This window comes from Macrosteles quadrilineatus, unplaced genomic scaffold (assembly GCF_028750875.1).
Source record: "Macrosteles quadrilineatus isolate MER2022 unplaced genomic scaffold, UCM_ALF_1.0 Scaffold_9__3_contigs__length_116548681, whole genome shotgun sequence".
Taxonomy (NCBI): Eukaryota; Metazoa; Arthropoda; class Insecta; order Hemiptera; family Cicadellidae; genus Macrosteles; species Macrosteles quadrilineatus.
The window spans coordinates 18,486,035-18,504,601 of NW_026542602.1; positions in this window are offsets into that span (position 1 = coordinate 18,486,035).

Here is an 18,567-nt window from a genome sequence, read left to right on the forward strand (position 1 = left end):
AATTAATTGGCTTTCTACCATTGAAGGCATTTTTTGCCCGAGAAAGAACAACGCCGAAAATCCGCTAATAGTGTAGCATCCTGTGTTCCTCACGCGACTCGATGCAAATTATACGGTCTACTTTTATACATATTTATCAGGCCGGGTTAGTTTTTGCTCCTATATTATTAGTGTTATCTTTATTAGTCTCTACATAGTCCTTGCTTCCTAGCTACGGTAGGCTGGACATGGCTACTGTGTTGTTCGAACTAGGACAATTTCACTTTTGTTGGGCATCCAAACGACAGAAAACATAGTAGTATGTTTTAAATACATTTAAACATTTCGTCTTAAAAACTTAATGGAGATTTTTGGATACAGCTCTAGACATTAAATACCCCCGCCGCAGCAAACCTGCCGACTAAGCGAATTTCCATTTGTCTGAATTGATTTTCAGTTAAATATATTTTAATAACATTAGGTTTAACGAGTACCTAGGTTTGCTGCTACAAGGAAACTAATAAAGTGTGTTTTTGAGTAAAATATTGATAGCTTAGTACAAAATAAATAAATTTGCCAAGTTTGATCAAAATATATCCATAAACAAGCAAACTACAACATTTGACAATATTCTCCATAAGAATAACATGGGAATTTTAAATTTACAATTTTTTTTTTAATTTTCTCCGTTACTAATAATCAAACAAAAATACTTTTATATACTAAATTATTTGTTTTTTTAAGCTCTTTAAAAAGGTCTAAAGAGAAATCGGGAAATTTTGTGTTTTGAGGGTCAAAAGTGAGAAAAACCAATTTTTACCCCATAAAACCCCCTTTCCCATGGTCCGATCGTGCTGGTTTGCGAACTCATTCAAGTTTATCCCGCTTTACACCTTTAAACCAACTTTCATCAAAATCGGACAAAAATTACTCAAGTTATCGCGTTCACGGACGTATATATATATACATATATATAAATTTTAACGAATGGTGTTTTTGGCCTCTGGGGACATCAAAATGAAAAAGTAAATTGGTCCCGGGTCTAGGTCTTACCGTGCCACCTACGGTAATAGCTACTTCCCTATAGGGAAATTCGCTAAAATGGATTTTAAGAGTCGCCAAACGGATTAAAACTACCAAATTTTACAGGGGAGGTCCCTTGAACCCCCCTTTACCTTTATTGTGGGCTGTGAGACACATTTAGTGTGAGCCCCTCCTTGACAGGGACCTAGAACCGCCAATGAATGGGGATAGCCCAACTCCGCGCAGTGGTCAAATTTAATCCGAGGAAAAGTTTTATGGCCCCCGAAGGGTTCAGCCCAACTCCGCGCGGTGGTCACTTTTAGGGCCAATTCCAACTCCGCGCGGTGGTCACTTGTAATATTAAGGTTACCCGTCAATTACAGACCCATCAAAAAGTGTTTGAGACAGGGTAAAAAGTGTGAAATGTCAATAGTTAAGTGTAAAATGAATTCATTTGACAATTTAATCAAAATATGTTCCTTTTACAGGATTTTACAACAGTTTACTCATTCTCCATAAGAGTAACATAAGAATTTAAAAATAAGAATTCTTTGGCATTTTTTCTGTAAATATTCTGGCGCTTTTACGCTTCAATATACTGAATTATTTGTTTTTAAGCTTTACAAAGTGGTTTCAAAAGAAATTTAAAAACGTTATACTTTCATAATATATACATAAGCCCCAGTTCACATGGTTCAATCGTGCTGGTTTGTGAACTCGTTCGAATAAACGGTTTACACGTTCACGCCAAATTTAATCAAAATCAGATCATTTTGCTCGAGTTATCGTGCTAACAGACTTACATATATACACATAAAATATATATACCGGTATATATATATATGAATTTGAACGGATGGTGTTTTCGGCCTTTGGGAAATAAAAACGAAAAATTTAATCAGTGAGTCCAGGTCTTACCATGAGACCTACGGTAATAGCTTATTCCCTATATATGGGAAATTCGCTAAAACCTTGGTCTGGGTCTAGATTCAATGAAAACCCTCTTCATAGACGTAAAATTCGCCAATTTTAATAAGATGTAAAAGAAATATGCTCGTAAACCAATTTCAGCCAATTTTCCCCCCAATTTGAGGTGTATAGCTAACTGTTTTATGAAACAGAGATTACAGCCAATTTGTTGAAGCAATCTGTGGTTGTTTACAAGACTAACATTTTTGAATTTGGTACTCAAGTTTATCAGCAAGCTCCTAAACCCAGTGCTAAAAAGAATGACTGAGTATTGTAGACTTTGGAACATATAAATTTACAGTCACTCTTTCTCACGGGCTTTTTAAAACTTCTTATATTAGTGGTTTTTAAGCTTCGTCTCCTGTTTTGGGTAGGCATATACTTTTTACTTTTCCTTTCTTATAAATGATGAAAATATATCATAATTTCAAACTTAGAGCACAAACTCTCATCCGTCAGGGCTGTGAGAGCCAAAATTGACCACTGCGCGGAGTTGGGCATGTGCCGCGAGGGACCCGAAGTGACCACTGCGCGGAGTTGGGCAGTCGGTTTTGACAGATTTCTGACCACCGCGCGGAGTTGGGGTAAGCCCCAATGAATTGAGTCAATTCTCAGTGTCAATATGCATTTTTGTATTAATAAAAAAAGCTTTAATACAAGGGCAAACGTTTAGATTACACACTCTATGTTTAGAATAGTACAAAAGTGCACTTTTTCAGTAAGTTTCTAGGTCTACAAAAAATGTGGGTGACAGTGATATAACATAGGACTGACTTGCTTTCTTTCTTGCTAAGTCAGCATGTGTGCAAGGCAAACATTATGTTTCTTCTTGCGTATTGGAGGGATTAAAAAAGTAACTAGGTCATACTCTTGTTGATTATATAAATGCCTAGAGGGCCGTAGTGGATATAAGGTGTTGTCAAATCAAATAACAAAAATTCTAATCAGAAAAAAGAACAATAAGTGTAGAAGATTGAATTATTTTTAAAATGCACGTAGGTGCATATCTGACATGGTTTACCTGCAGTTCACAACGTGTGTACATACGTTTTTCATGGTGGGTTGAAATTCAGGAATTACGCATCTACCATCACAGAAATGCGTATTTTTCAAAGTATAGTATATACTTCAAACCTTATTCATGAACAGAAAATGCTTATCACTGACATCGATATATTTTTATATCAATGATCACTGACTGGTCTAAAATTTCCACAAATTTGAAACCTCTTTAGGTTTTAATCCCTGCATTAAAAAATTCCACTGTAGAGGGATTAAGATATTATTAAACTATAAATACTATTGAATCATTCAAAAACATTATGATAATAGTTCCTTTAATTTGTATTCATTTCCTATCTTAGACAACTTTGATCTCATTCAAGGTCGTTCAAAACTGTATAAGTAACTTCACAATTGACGATTTTTAAGTCAATGCATTGTAGGGTTTTCTATTTCAATCAAGCTCCAATGTCGTTGGAAATTCTACTACTAAACACAATTAGCGTGTCCACTTCTCTAAAGTATGATTACAAAATTAATATGATTTTTTTATGTTTTAATTATTTGATGTAAACTAGTCTAATATCTAGGTTAATTTTTACATTGAATGTAATTTTTTTTATCTATGCACTAAGGGATATGCAATTTGACGGTTCCGCATTTCTTTTTATGTATAATTGCTTAGTCAATTATATTCTACAAATTTATTTTTCCAAAGAATTTTAAAATTTTTATATTTAAGAAATAGTAATGGGTGTTTTGGACCAGGGTTTTGGAGCTGACAGAGAGGTTTTCGTAGAACAATTAGTGAAAAAACACTCTGAAACCAATGCACTTTCTGGTTTATTACACATTATTGCACAAAACTTAAGTCATCAGTTTATTTTTCATTTTTAGACACTCGATTTCCACAGAAAGGTTTCCAGCTGTTTATTTCTCAACCCTCCAGGAAATCTCTAGCCGTCTTTCACAAATGCAGATCTGCCTAATTAAAAAAGAGATCTGCATCTTCAATTCCACAGAGTGTTTGCAAAGAGATAGTGGTCCGTGGAAATTGATAAAAGCCAAAATCTGCGGCGCGGCTTAGCATTTAATTGACATGGACCGCTAGTCCCAAACCTGTTGGGCTGGCGAACTATTTGGCGAATACCAGGTCATTGGCATACGAGATGTTAGCTAGGGCTAGGCCTCAGTGACGCTCTCCCAGCGGCAGAGAAACTACTCACTAGCAGATAGCAGTGCCAACATCACAACCTAGTCGTCAAAATATTATACTACCCGTGGCAGCATGAAATACCAGCCGTGGCAGTACACACCTGTGACACATACTAGCCGTGGAAACATATCACACCAACCGTGGCACTGGCAACACCACCCACTAAACTGTGACAACTGAGTACTGACATCACCGTGACAAGTGATCACACTAGCTGTGACAATATATCATTGTAGGCTTGACAATATGCAATAACTGTGGCAACACCACCCACTAACTGTGACAACTGAGTACTGACATCACCGTGACAAGTGATCACACTAGCTGTGACAATATATCATTGTAGGCTTGACAATATGCAATAACTGTGGCAACACCACCCACTAACTGTGACAACTGAGTACTGACATCACCGTGACAAGTGATCACACTAGCTGTGACAATATATCATTGTAGGCTTGACAATATGCAATAACTGTGGCAACACCATACACTTACTGTGACAACTGAGTACTGACATCACCGTGACAAGTGATCACACTAGCTGTGACAATATATCATTGTAGGCTTGACAATATGCAATAACTGTGGCAACACCACCCACTAACTGTGACAACTGAGTACTGACATCACCGTACAAGTGATCACACTAACTGTGACAACTTAGGGCTGACATCACCGTGACAAGTGATCACACTAGCTGTGACAATATATCATAGTAGGCTTGACAATATGCAATAACTGTGGCAACACCATACACTTACAAAACCACCATACACCATACACCATACACTTAGCCATGCACCATACACCATGACAACTTGTTACTCGAGTCGTGGCAACATCACATCACTCTCAGCGAGACAACAAACTTCTCACTGGTTCGGCAAATCGCGTGTTGTCTTCGCTCAGGCTTGAAAACAACACATTGTTGACAATTTTCTAACAAAATTTTTTATCGATAAAACTCCAAACATATATTTTGTACATTACTAGCTGATGGACATAGGCTACGGTAATTATCATTGGACGCTAAAACGTCTCAATTCTCAATAACTAAAATGCACTATTTTACAGCTTTACAGCACTTTTGAAACATCTTTTCTGTCATCGCGGTAGATGAACAGCTTCTCACTGAAGCAGTTTTTTATGATGATCAGTCGGCTGTGGTGGTATTGCTTGTAATAATATTTTTTTTACTAAGTAGAACTACAATTTTTATTTTATCACATACAATACTCCTAAAATGGATAACATAGGAGTGGATGAAAAAGGTAGAAAAGACTGGAGAGGAGCCTTTATATCACCGGCGAACCTTTCATGCACCTAGCAAAGGAAGCAAGTAGGTTGCAAAAATGAACTATTGAAACATGCGGGGGGTGACTGAAAGTGAAAGGTTTTGAGGGGGGTAGTTTCCCCCCTCTACAGAGCACACGTGGCGGGTGTTGGGCGGGAGGGGGTGAAGCTAGGGTTAAAAATGCCCGGTAGATGTAGTTGGGCGCATAGATACACCACGCGACGCGTACGGAAATTAGAGAGGCCCAAATTATTGATTGACACTGCCTTTGAATATAATGGCGCATGCCGCCCCCCCTAGTTGAGCATACGGCACTGCGGCTTTTTATACTCGCTAACACATACTGATGGTTATTGCTATGTTTCGAATAAAATATCCCTGCTTTCTCCTACTCTGCAGTTATTTAGATTTTTACTTTAATGCAGACATCGAAAAGTGATGCAGTAACCTAAAATGTTGATATGTAGAAACATATGATATCTAGTACCATTTATTTAGTACAACAAAACAAGTTATAACATTTGAATACTATGCATATATAAAAAATTTTATTTAGAATTAAAATATGGCTAAATGAAATGTATTTGACGAGATTAGGAAAAGAGGCAAGCCAATCTAATGTCTATCATTTCACTTCTTGACTATTGTTGGCATATTCGTCTTTATTACATAGGTACTACCAATATATGTGATTGAGACCTTTGCATCGTATGGACCATAATAGATACTCGCCAACCACACAAAAACAGGCGATTTGAGTGGCTTTGGTAATTAGTCAATTTCTCAATAGTTTTTGATTAAAAGTGGCATCGAATTTCAAACAATATGTGCGATTTGGACCTCATCGTCGTAGCTGATTAGTACAATAAAATATATTTAATTGGATACAATAGCTTCATATAAACACGTAAATAACGCATATTGGCCTCTTAATGTTTGATTACTAGAAATGCTTGAGGGGTTTCTGAACAATCTAGAGAAGATACAGAGCATTTATAATGTAATTTAGAAAAACTCTAAAAAGCCTAATACCATAAAAAACAAATATAGATATCCACCAACCAGACACCAACTAATGTTTGAATAGTAGAAATGTGCCAACTAAACATAGATCTGATAGTAGAGGGATTGGCGAACTGTCGAGAGTGTAGGCGAGGTCAAGGACCCCCAAAACTAGTCATCGTCTAGCGCTAGCCATCAATAGAGGATAGCCTTGACTCTAGGCTCTCTAGCCAGGCCGTCGACCCGCGAATCTCTTGTGTTGTGTTGCCAAATGTGCAACTTATTACCATCACAGGTTTACTAGTTCCTTTGCGATATTGTGAAGTGCATGAGGAAAATGTTATGTAGAATATAAATACAATTTTGGAAGAAACATACGCTGTAGTTTAGGCTCATTTTTCAAAGTTAAAGATTTGGTAAAGCCCTTATGCTGATCAAGTAGCTATTAAGGATACTTTAAGATCAACAAACCAATTTAAATGCATATTAGATATAATTTTTATAAATAAAATAAATGTATATTTCATTTTTAAAACGTCCGTGAAATATCCATCCAAACATTAAAAAAAATCTTGAGGGCCTCCAACAGTTTTGTACAAACCCTTATTGTTGGATGTTGAAACCTGAAAGAGGATGTAGAATATTGGATGGTGTAAAATTAATTTTAAATTTATTTTGCATTCAGATAGGGGCTTAATATTAACAATATTAATTGTGTGTTGTTGTCTGAAAGTGAATGTATAATGGGGAAAATCTATTAAACTTTAAATAATGGTGAATGGCAGACCTTCTTCAGATTTTGACTTAACATTTCAACTAAGTGATAGGAAAGATTTATATAACAACTTTTATTTATTATTTTTATTTTGCAATACAAAATTGCAGCCTTGTTTAATTTACTTAATTATATATTTTAATCTTGCCTTATTTATCTATTTAATAGGTTTAATTTACTTGTTTAATTCATTTATTTATTTACTTATTTTTTGTTTAATAATGTACGGTAAGTTTATAGAAGTTTGTACAACTAAATATTGCGAAGAGTCGTGGGTCACCAACTGCTAATATTTATAGATAAACTACTGGATACATTTACCGCTGATAAACATTTTTTCATAAAATTGTTGATAGCATCAAATAACCTAGTATCTTTGCTGACCTCTATGGTGCATATTTAGCAAATATGCAAGATCGCATCATATTCATAAAATTCCAATAAACACAGTGCTGGTATGCAGTCTGATTTCTTTAGACTTTACACAAAATATACTGTGATGCAATCCATTATTTTATCAAATAAAGGCTAATGATATGATTGTTAAATTGTCAATAATATATAAATGGCATAAGTATTAGTGATTGGAGTTTACTGGAAGTTTCGTGAACGCCTGCAACAAAGCCTACACTAACCGCTTAACAGTTCAAGTGATGAGTTGCATTGACTGATGTGAAGGCTTCTAGTATCGTTGGAGTCTAATTTTAAATGTTGTAATAGAATGTTAGTGGGATTATTGATTATTGCTGATATTTTCCATTATTACAATTAGAAAAAAATAGTGTTCACTATGTGTAGTTTTTACTAATCATGCTGTCCGCAATTTTCCATAATGTTCGTGCTTTCCTCAAACATCATAAAACCACCATCAAAAAAAGAACTTTAAACAAAGTATGTTCTAATAATTATAGAACACTTCATTTATAGAACTATTTCAAAACCTAAATCATACTTATTTTTATTTAATTTTTAAAATAATTTACATTCAAGGAATATTGTCCTGACGTTATAGTTGCAAACAATTAAAAACAAAGTGAGTAATATCAATTTAGTTTCTAGTGAGAAATCCATTTAGGCGAGCAGAAGAAATGTAAACAATTTGGCAAGTTCGTTCGAGACTTTCGTATTAACAATTTATATAGGGTTTGTGTAACGATATTTCAATGTTAAACCGGTAACTGGGTTGTTAGCAATGTCCTTATAAATATCACAAGTGTGTTAAAAAAGTGTTCAAAAATCCTCTTTTACTTTGATTTTTTTTTCAGATAAGCTTTCAAAGAGTCAGAAGGAGTACCTAGTGAATTGAAAACTCATGAAAATAGAAACGGTTCAAGGATTGGGCTAGTCAGAATTGCATTAACGTGATGTAAAATGTTGATATTTTTCATATTTTAGGGGTTATTTATATTTACTGTAAAAACAAACACTTTATTGTAATATGGTGTATTGAATGTTAAATATTGTACACTTTTTAAAAAAAACTAATAATTATTCTAAATCCATGTTCGATGTAGTAATTTTAAATTGTACATGAAACCGGAATAAAATTTCGTATGTTTTAAGAATATGCATTTAAAGTGTTGTTGGACGTCGTATGTACAATCAGTGAGGATTTCAAACTAAACATAAGAAATCAAATAAACATAAAGAAGCCTACATATACACAAATGATCATAACTAATGTAGGCCTACATATAATAATTTATATGTAATATACATATAAATACATACAAGTCCATATAACTAACCTACGGTACTGTAAACATACAAGGTCCTACTATAGGCCTACATGAATTACCACAACTATAATGTACATATACTACTATAAGTACATATAACCAAATAGTTATTCATACTAATTGAACAAAAAACATTGCATTTATTAAAATTATCATATATTAAGATGACATGATATAGTTATGCCGGATGCAAACAAGAAAGAAAGGAAGAATATGGGGATGGACATAGAATTCGGGTTAAGAAATTCAAATATAAAAATTGTATAAAACCAAATCGAAATCTCTCAAACAAATCACCAATTGACCCAAATAAACCGCTCCAGTTAAGGAAAGTGGCCAGAGATTCGGGGGGGGGGGGGCGGCCAAGTCGTGGACCCGGAAGCCAAAATTGACCCTGTTAAAGGATTTGTGCGAGACTCGGGCTAAACGTCAAGGTCGTGAAGGGGGTGGTAGGGGTGGTAGAGAGCGAGAGTTTGTGTGTGTGAGAGAGAAAGAGAGCAGAAAGAGAGGGTGGGTTTACCCCCACCCACAAACTAGGAGAGGGTTATGAACATGTCGATATTTCTTGCAGCGTGTTCGTATTTCTCATCTACGCACATCTTAAAATACCAACTACTGGGGGTGGAGGGCGGTAGGCCCACCCTCATAGTTATTGATTTTTAATGTTCGCTCGCTGCGTAGTTCCGTAGTTGAAACCTGCTGATATTATGACAAGTTTCACTGGAGGCGCCGCCAAAGTCGAACCTGATTGTAGGAAATCGGTCAGTCGTAAAAGAGGGGTTGAAGAACTTTTGGGAATAAAGTCAAAGAGGAAAACATCAGTATCTATTTAAAGAAAAATAGAGTATTTTGTGTATAGTTTCTTATATGTACTCAGTTGAGATGGAGATTATTCGTTTTCCCGTATTCTTCAGATCGAAGAGCTATAAAATGAGATGACATGCGAACAGAGCCCACATTCAAGTGTTGGGACTGCTTTAAAATCCTGATTTTGGAGAAATGAGCAGAGTGTGCTTTACCATTCAGTCCATTTAGTGATGATAAGACAACCACCCAGGAGGAATCTGCGACGAAAAAGTTTTCATCAAGCCCCCAAGTTTTAGTCACCTAGAAGAAAAACATATTTTAGCACCATTTGGCATTTCTAAAACTATGAGAATTAACCCGTTATGTTTTGTAGAACAATTTGAATGTGCGGTTTGAAAATTAAAACGTTAGGCCTTCATTGGCTAGCTCACGGCTGCACTTTTTACCTTCTCCAATACATCAAGTTTTACTAAGGAAAAATCATACATGTTTTAAGCCATGGACTACTTTTAATCAAATTTAACGATTTTATGAACAAATATCTAAAAGTAAGCCCTGTGAAAAGTTAGGAAAATTTGTTCTTTATTGCCGTTCTAGTTACAAAAATAACAGAGGAGAGCTAAACAAATTAACCATAGCAAAAGAAATCATGGAAGAGTTAAAAAAACCAACTATCTATTATTACGGATTATAAAAAGCATTTAAACGAATCCATCATTGAGCAAGGACAGTTTAGAGAATACTATTTATATCCAAAGTTGTAAGTTTGTCCCCTCGGAAATACAATATATTTGTCCTGAATAACGAGCTTTAAAGAATCCTTAGTCGTGTTTTTCCTTGTTTATATCGTCGGGTTTTCCTAAAGGTTAACCAGACATTTGATGTTCTCATCAAATCCAAGGTGGCTTCTTTTTATGTTTTTTTTTTTTAATTTGGTTTTAAACAAAATAACGGGAATGTGACTCAGAAAAACATGAAGCTACTACTTCAGACACTTTCAAGATTTGTGTGGAAATAGTTTTAATAAGTTATTAAGATAAAAAAACAAAGAAACACGGAGTATCAAATTAAACAATAAGTATCGTATGAATATTTTCTGTATGGTTACTGATGAGTCACAAACATGACGTTAGATAGGGTGGTAGAATTACTTTAACAGAAAGTAAGTTGTATACCAACTGTTTCTTTATCTTTGCGGCTGGCTGAAAGAGACAACTGTTAAATCCATGATATTATGTATCAAGTACAGCTTTGTGTTAAAGGTCTATTGTATTATGCATAAATAACATTAGCAAATTTAACTTTTTAAGGGAACGGTCCACCCTTGGTCTTGTTACGATCTAATGCCGAACATTTTGTTGGATAGCCCAATGACAAATGGCAACTGGGTACTTTTTTACCCCTCAAGACCCAAAAATTGCCAACAAGTTTATGTACACTTATTGTTGTACACGTGTAACTCATACATGTTACAGTACGATTGGCCTCGTATGAAGGTTTTCTAGTTCCCGGGCTCGGTGAACGAGAAGAAGGGAAACAGCCGAAGACGTAAGCACACATTCGTCAAATATTTCCCCAGCCATATTCGTCGGCACTAGTAGAAAAACGCGCCTCCCCCTCTAGGCTTAGAAATAATGTATCGATCCGCCCCCACTACTCACTACTGTGTTTTAATTGTGCCGTCAAAAAATGCGCCTAGGCCTCCCCTCCACCGCGGCGTTGCTCTTGCCTACGTATGACGTTGCTACTGTAAAACTAAGATGTTGCCAACTTGACAAAAGTAAATACTAGACTGAGAATCATTAGTACTTCATAATACAACATTACATCATGATTGTACATCATATAGTGAATCATATATTATACATGTTTGTGCGCTTGATTGATTACCTTCAAAACCCTGCGTGTGCCGTCAAAACTACTGTAAAACGAAGATATTGCCAAATTAACAAAAGGAAAAATACTATATTACAAATAATTGTAGGTTTAGCGTTGGCTATTTATCAGAGACTCTTGTCTTTGCTTTACTCTACCATGAGAAACTCTATTTCCCATGTTTATGTTCGAACCGGAATTGATTTTATACCCATGCAGGTATGTGAACGTATAATTGAACGTGACCAATGACGTAAAAAAACGTGGTACAAACCCCAAAGGTTTATCATCTTTAGGAACCAGTTGAAGACAATTTAAGGCGTGTTTATATCAGCTAACACTTATTATGAGTGTTGATATATTGTATTCATTTAAAAAAATATACTTTCTTATCTTCATTTTTATAACAAAACTATTACAATCAAACAGAATGATTTGTTAGTAAACTACTGTTTCTCATCACACTAATTTTGAATGTGGACACGCTATTTTCCTTCTTCATTCTCCTATTGAGTCTACTGATTGGAGTGTCCATCTAAATCGATTGCTTCGTATTATCTTAGGTATGTATTTATTATATTATCAACTGTATACGTGTGAATATATGTTTGAATGCGTTATTTTTTGGTATAATCCCCTCTTAAATAACTGGAGATTATAACAAAAACATGATGCACTCCAGCCCCCTCTTATAGAACGGCTAGATAGAAGTCCATTACAATATTTAGCTATATTATTGTGCAAATATCAATGAACGATTGCAGGTATGGTTCCATACTATACAGCATCATTTCTAGGTACGATATCCAAAGTTAATGGCATTATTTACCAACCGTATGGAATCCAAAACGTCTTTCTTAAGTTGTCTGTCAATTCTTAAAAATCCAATAACGACAGAGATCCAAATCATTAATCTTTTTACTAGTCAAACTTTTCAAATAAATGTTAACATACAAGGGTATTATCAACTCGTGCAATAGTTAAAATTGAATTGACTAAATTAAATTTGCCATTCGTCATATCCAACGCACCTCAATCAATATTTAGTGGGTATCCGCCACAATTTATAGACTGATTTTTCAATTTTTCAAATGTTATATTTTTGGATTCAGCATTTAATTTTCAACATGTACACGATGTACATGTAATTTTATACTAATCCGACTATATTTAGATGAAAAAAAAACTAAGATGTAAAACAATGCGGTTTACCATTTTGCGTATTTTTTCACTAATTAATTATTATTTTTATAATTTAACATACACATTATGTACTTGTAGCTTTTACTTACCAAGAATAAATGAGCTCATATTTTATAAAATAATTTACTATTCTCTCTTATTACTTTGGTACCTTTAAGTATCGATTATAACACAATTTTATTATAACACAATAAAACTCAAATTAAGTGCAAAAGAGACTCCCAAGATTTTAAGAGCTGCTTGCTCGAATTTGTGTTTTTACGCAACTTGACGAACAAAAATTCGAATAACTCTGTAAGTACTAGGCATATTGAAATACAAATTTTACTAGGTGATCTTGATAATATTTGACAGATTTTGGTGCATATACTTCCCAATTGAATCACATTTAACAATATTATTTCCACTGTTTAGAATTAAAAACTCTCACAAAAAAGAGTTATAACTTCAAATAAATTCTTTAAATATTATTTTTTGGGTTACCATGGGTTCCATCATTGACTATATACCACTACTATATACTATATACCAAGTTGTGGTATATAGTCAATGGTTCCATGCACCAAAATCTTCATTTATGTGTTAGGAATAAGAAAATAGTTTGGGTTTTGCTGTAGGTTGTGGTTGTCTATTAGAAAAGTTATTCAAACAAATACAATATGTACAAATAGGTTATACAATTTTTTTAAAAACCCGTAATTATAAGTTTTTTTTTATTAAATAGGGCAGGTTGTTATGCTTAAATATTTTAATCAACCAAGTAATCATTTAAAATCCATTTAGAGCATTAGAAAGGTGAAAATAAAAAAAACTTGGAGATAATGGCAGATTCTCTTAGGTAAATTAATTCAAATTGTATTTTGTTTTGATAGACAGAGCGAGGTGTGAATGGCTGACCCCTAATACATTGTTGGCAAATCGCCTTACGTCTTGCATTCACACCTCCCACCCCCCCCCCTCTCACTCGACACCAACAACCCCCTCCCCCCTCCTACCTTACATTCCACAATCTCTTAACGCTATCTTGGTTTGTTTACAGTTGGAAATTGACACCTTCCACTTGTTTGATTGGTAAAGTGATCTCTTTCCAATTAAAAGTTGAATTTTGAAAATGGATTATCCAAATTCGTAATCGTGAATAGGTATAGAAAAGGATTATTCTGTAATGTTTGGAAAATTAACAGTGGTCATCTAAATATTTTGAAAGTAAAATTTAATTGACGTAGCAAATTATTGATGGTATCAATACTAATATTTTCACAAATAACTAATGTTTTTCGAATATGAAGACATTTCTGATGGGTCATAGCTGTTGAGCACAAATTTTGAAGGTAAATATTGTGTAAGGTCAAAATTAACTTTACAACGACCCTATATTAAAGCGTATTTAATTTAATGTTTATGGATATTAAACAAATTTCATCTTGTACAATATGTCTATGACTCATTTGTTGAACTAAATATTTTAATTATCTTGAAGGTGTTAATTCACTTCGCAAATCTTTACTATGTAAATTAAATACTAAATAATTACTATTTAAATTAAATTAATTTACTAGTTAATTTAAATAATGAAATTTAATTGTGAAATTACAGCTTTCCTGTGGGGTGTGAAATGTCGTTTTATCAAAGTCCATAAAAAATAAACCATGTTCTTCAATATTTCCAAACCTAAAAACATTTAATCACAATTAAATACACTTTAAGGATTATGGCTTTTGTAAGAGAATTGCCATTGACTATATAGTGGTAGTGAATTAGCATCACTCAATGTTTCTATCGTGATAAATCCCTTATATACACGTAATTCTTACTGCATTACTCTAATTAGTTGAATTCTCTAAAAAGTAGCATGCCTTAAATGTTTTTATTTGTTTTTATTTCCCGGCATAAACAGTGCTGTTGTCATTATCGCTGATTCAAATAAATCAATAGGAGTGATAACAATAAAAAGGTCAACTGTTTAGTATTCAAACAGATTTAACAATTTTGAATGACAAAGAAGCAAATAATATCATGATCCATATACAACCACTAGTTTATATTTATTTGGTTGGGTTTTGACATGTTTAAAACCATCAGTTAACATATTTTTTATCAGATAACTACGCATTGCTCTTTCACATACGCCTGGTGGAAAACCACTTATACAGACTTTACAGGCTATCTGGGAAGCTGAGAGGTTATAGTGCTCACCTAAAAGATTGCGGGTTCGGTACTAAGAAGTGTAAGAAGTTTGTTCATGGAGCCAGAATAATGAATTGTCCTGGCAACCAGGGGTATTAGTAACAGAGCTATAACATTCCCCATACATTCAACTCCTCCACTCGTCACCCTGGTGTGTAGGTGTTGTAGAGGTAAACTAATAAAAAGTGACAGGGGCGATATAGGAAAATACTTTCGGACCTTTCCTGCTGTGACAACCCACATTTTCATAGGTTATGCAAAACATTCGTCACCAGTAACTGAACGTGACAATTCTGCGTCACGTTGTCGAATTTAAAACAGACGAATGTTAGCAATGCGTCATTGTTGTGCAACTGGGCGTGACGCAACTATGAGCCTTATTGATCCCAAAACTGCGACATTTATAGACGATTCTTGGATGCCTTGATGGGCTATCTGTTTACGCGGAGGCAATATTTTTATCCGGCTCTCGCGGAGGGTGGTTTCCCCTCATAGGGTGGTGACTATCCCCACTACTTCTACTCCTACGCGACAATATGGAAATAGTGAAAGCTCTCTCCGTCCTAGCTCTTCCTTTCGTTTCGTTTCGGTTTTGTTCTGGATTATTTTGATTGCTACCTCTACATGCGCTTCCCCTCTTCCCCCTTAGGTCCGCAAAGTCATCGATTTTAGTTGAACTATGCTACACGCGCTTTACACTCCGCGGTTTCTACGAACTGAAACTTTTTGTTCCGACCCCTCTTTGCTTCCTCTCATTTGAATAGCGTCGGTTTTAGATGCTTTTAGAAGCAAACTGAATAGCACTGGTTGTGTAGTTTTTATTTTAATGAGCGGTTTTTTGAAATCACTATTCACTGGTTTGAATCAAGGCCTCTCCTATATAGACCTACGAATTTCAATAACACATTTCATTTACAAAACTATTCATTTTTGCATGTAAATTGACTGATATTTCATCTTATTTTGTTTACGCCTGAAACTAGAGTATTTTCATTGTTGATTTTAGATAGTGCAAGCAGTCTTCTTATTATATTGTAAAATCGAAACCACCCATTAATTTTAATTTGATTTGATGATCTCCGTCTTAGTTTCGTTTACTGATCCAACTTTTATGGCTTTTGCTAAAAGTATATATTTAGTCACTAGGGCTGTGGAATAAACACCATTTGGTACAGGAAAAATTATGCCAGGAACACAAACAAATGGTTCCCCGATGGAACGTACCTACAAAAAAAATCTTTCCATCCACTAACATACAGTAATTACATACTGTATACGTACATAGTTGGGAACCCTTCTTTTTAAAGAATTTACGTTATATTACAGCATGAAGCTATTGTAAAAACATGTAAGAAATAGTGCAATTTTCATAAATTTCTTAAGATTTTTCATACTTTCCCTTCAATTTGAGTAGATCATGGAAATATACGAATGATACTGATAACATTGTCTGGAAAAGACCCTGTTCACCATTGTTTGCCAAAATACATTTTCATACTTTTTTTTAGCTACACTATTGTAATTTCTTTTTTTAATTAGGCTAACCAACTTAAACACTTACTTTAAAAAATGTAGGGAAGCTATGTTGATAGTTTTTGGTGATTAGATTTTGATCATTGTTAATATTAAATATATTTTATCAAATTGTAAATGGTTTATTTTGATGTATGTAAAACATTTATTTAACGCAATTGGAAAATAATAAGAGACATTTTAATCCAAACATTAAGTTCTCTTTAGCTAACAAAGTTTTTTTTTTTAAATCAAAATCATGTGTTGATCAAAGATGTATTAAAGAGGTGTACATTTTATTGGTTTATCCGATTTTATACATTACATTGAACTACACTGAACATTAGATACACCAATGTTCCCCCGTTTAGATTAATCCCTACAATTATTGAAAAACGTGTGTTTTGAATTTTTAAATTTAAATTACTTATATTTACATTCTAGAATCTAGAACAGTATAGTCACATCATGTATAAGCGCGCATTCTGGGTGAGAATTCACAAACTACTGTTTGTAGCGCGGTTGAACACTCAGCACACTCTATCGACAAGTTTATGAAACATTTCGACGCATCGCTTTGTACAGTATGAAATTACAACTCCTTAAATACAGTACTGTAGTTTCAAAAGTAATCGAAATGTAATTTAATTCGATCAGAGACAAATTGATCATAGCTTTTGTTATATAAAAGAATATTGAGGACATTTTCCATCACGATAAGTAAAATACCCCCGCCTCAGCAAACCTGCAGACTAAGTGAATTTCTATCTATCTGGCTGGAATTCCACTCAATTATTCCCTTAAAATTGTCAGATTTATTTCCTATTTAAATATCTTAAATTTCCTAATCATTAAAATTCATTAAAATTCCTATTTAAATTTTAATGAGTACTTAAGTTTGCTGCTACAGGAAAGAAAATAGGGGGTTTTATTGAAATATTGATAGCTTAGTATGAAGTAAACAAAATTTCAAAATTGCATTAGAATATGTCTATAGACAAGCAAGCTACGGCAGTTTATTTATTCTCCATAAAAATAATAGTCTAACATGGTAATTTTAAATTTACACCTTTTTGGAATTTTTCCCCGTAACCGTTAGACATAAAACAATGCTTCAATATACTAAATTACTAATTCGTTTTTTGAGCTTTACAAAATGGTTTGGAAAAAAATTGCAAAATTGTATGTTTACAGGGTGAAAATGGGAAAATCCATTTTTACCCCATAAAACCCCCATAACCCCCGTTCCCATAGTCCGATCATGCAGATTAGGGAACTCGTTCGAATAGATGTAGGTTTTACACGTCTATACCAAATTTCATCAAAATCGGATCATTTTTGCTTGAGTTGGATGATCCAACTGAAGGAGGTCACCATTGGGATATCGAAAACGGTAAGAATTAGAGTAAAGTTTAAATGGGGCACATTCCTTTATTTTTCGTGGAACCTAAAAATAAGAATTCCGTTTTTTTTCATTCAGCCAACATTTTCCAAAATGGAGGCCAACTTAGAAATTTCTTATAGAACACCCTATATTTTACGGATGTAACATGCGATTAAAAAAAAAATTCTTGAGATTTGTTTCCATAAACCCACTCGTTAAGGAGTTATGAAAAAATTATTTCCGGTGTACATTTTCCATCGTGTATCTCTTAAGCTAGTAGGTTTATATAGGCGAAAATGGGAAGAGTAAATAAGTGTTAAATTGCATCAACATTAAAAAAAAACATAAAATACGTACAAAATATTGATTCCATTGTTTCAAATATGGCAGCCATTTTCCAAAATGGCAGCAAACTTGAAAAGTGGAAATCCTTCTAAATCCTGTCTCAATTACATTTAATCCCTTCTCAATCCCGTCCCAATCCCATCTCAATCCCGTCTCAATCCACCTCAATCCCGTCTCAATACCATCTCAATCCATTTCAATCCCGTCTCAACCCATCTCAATCCCGTCTTCATCCATCTCAATCCCGTCTCA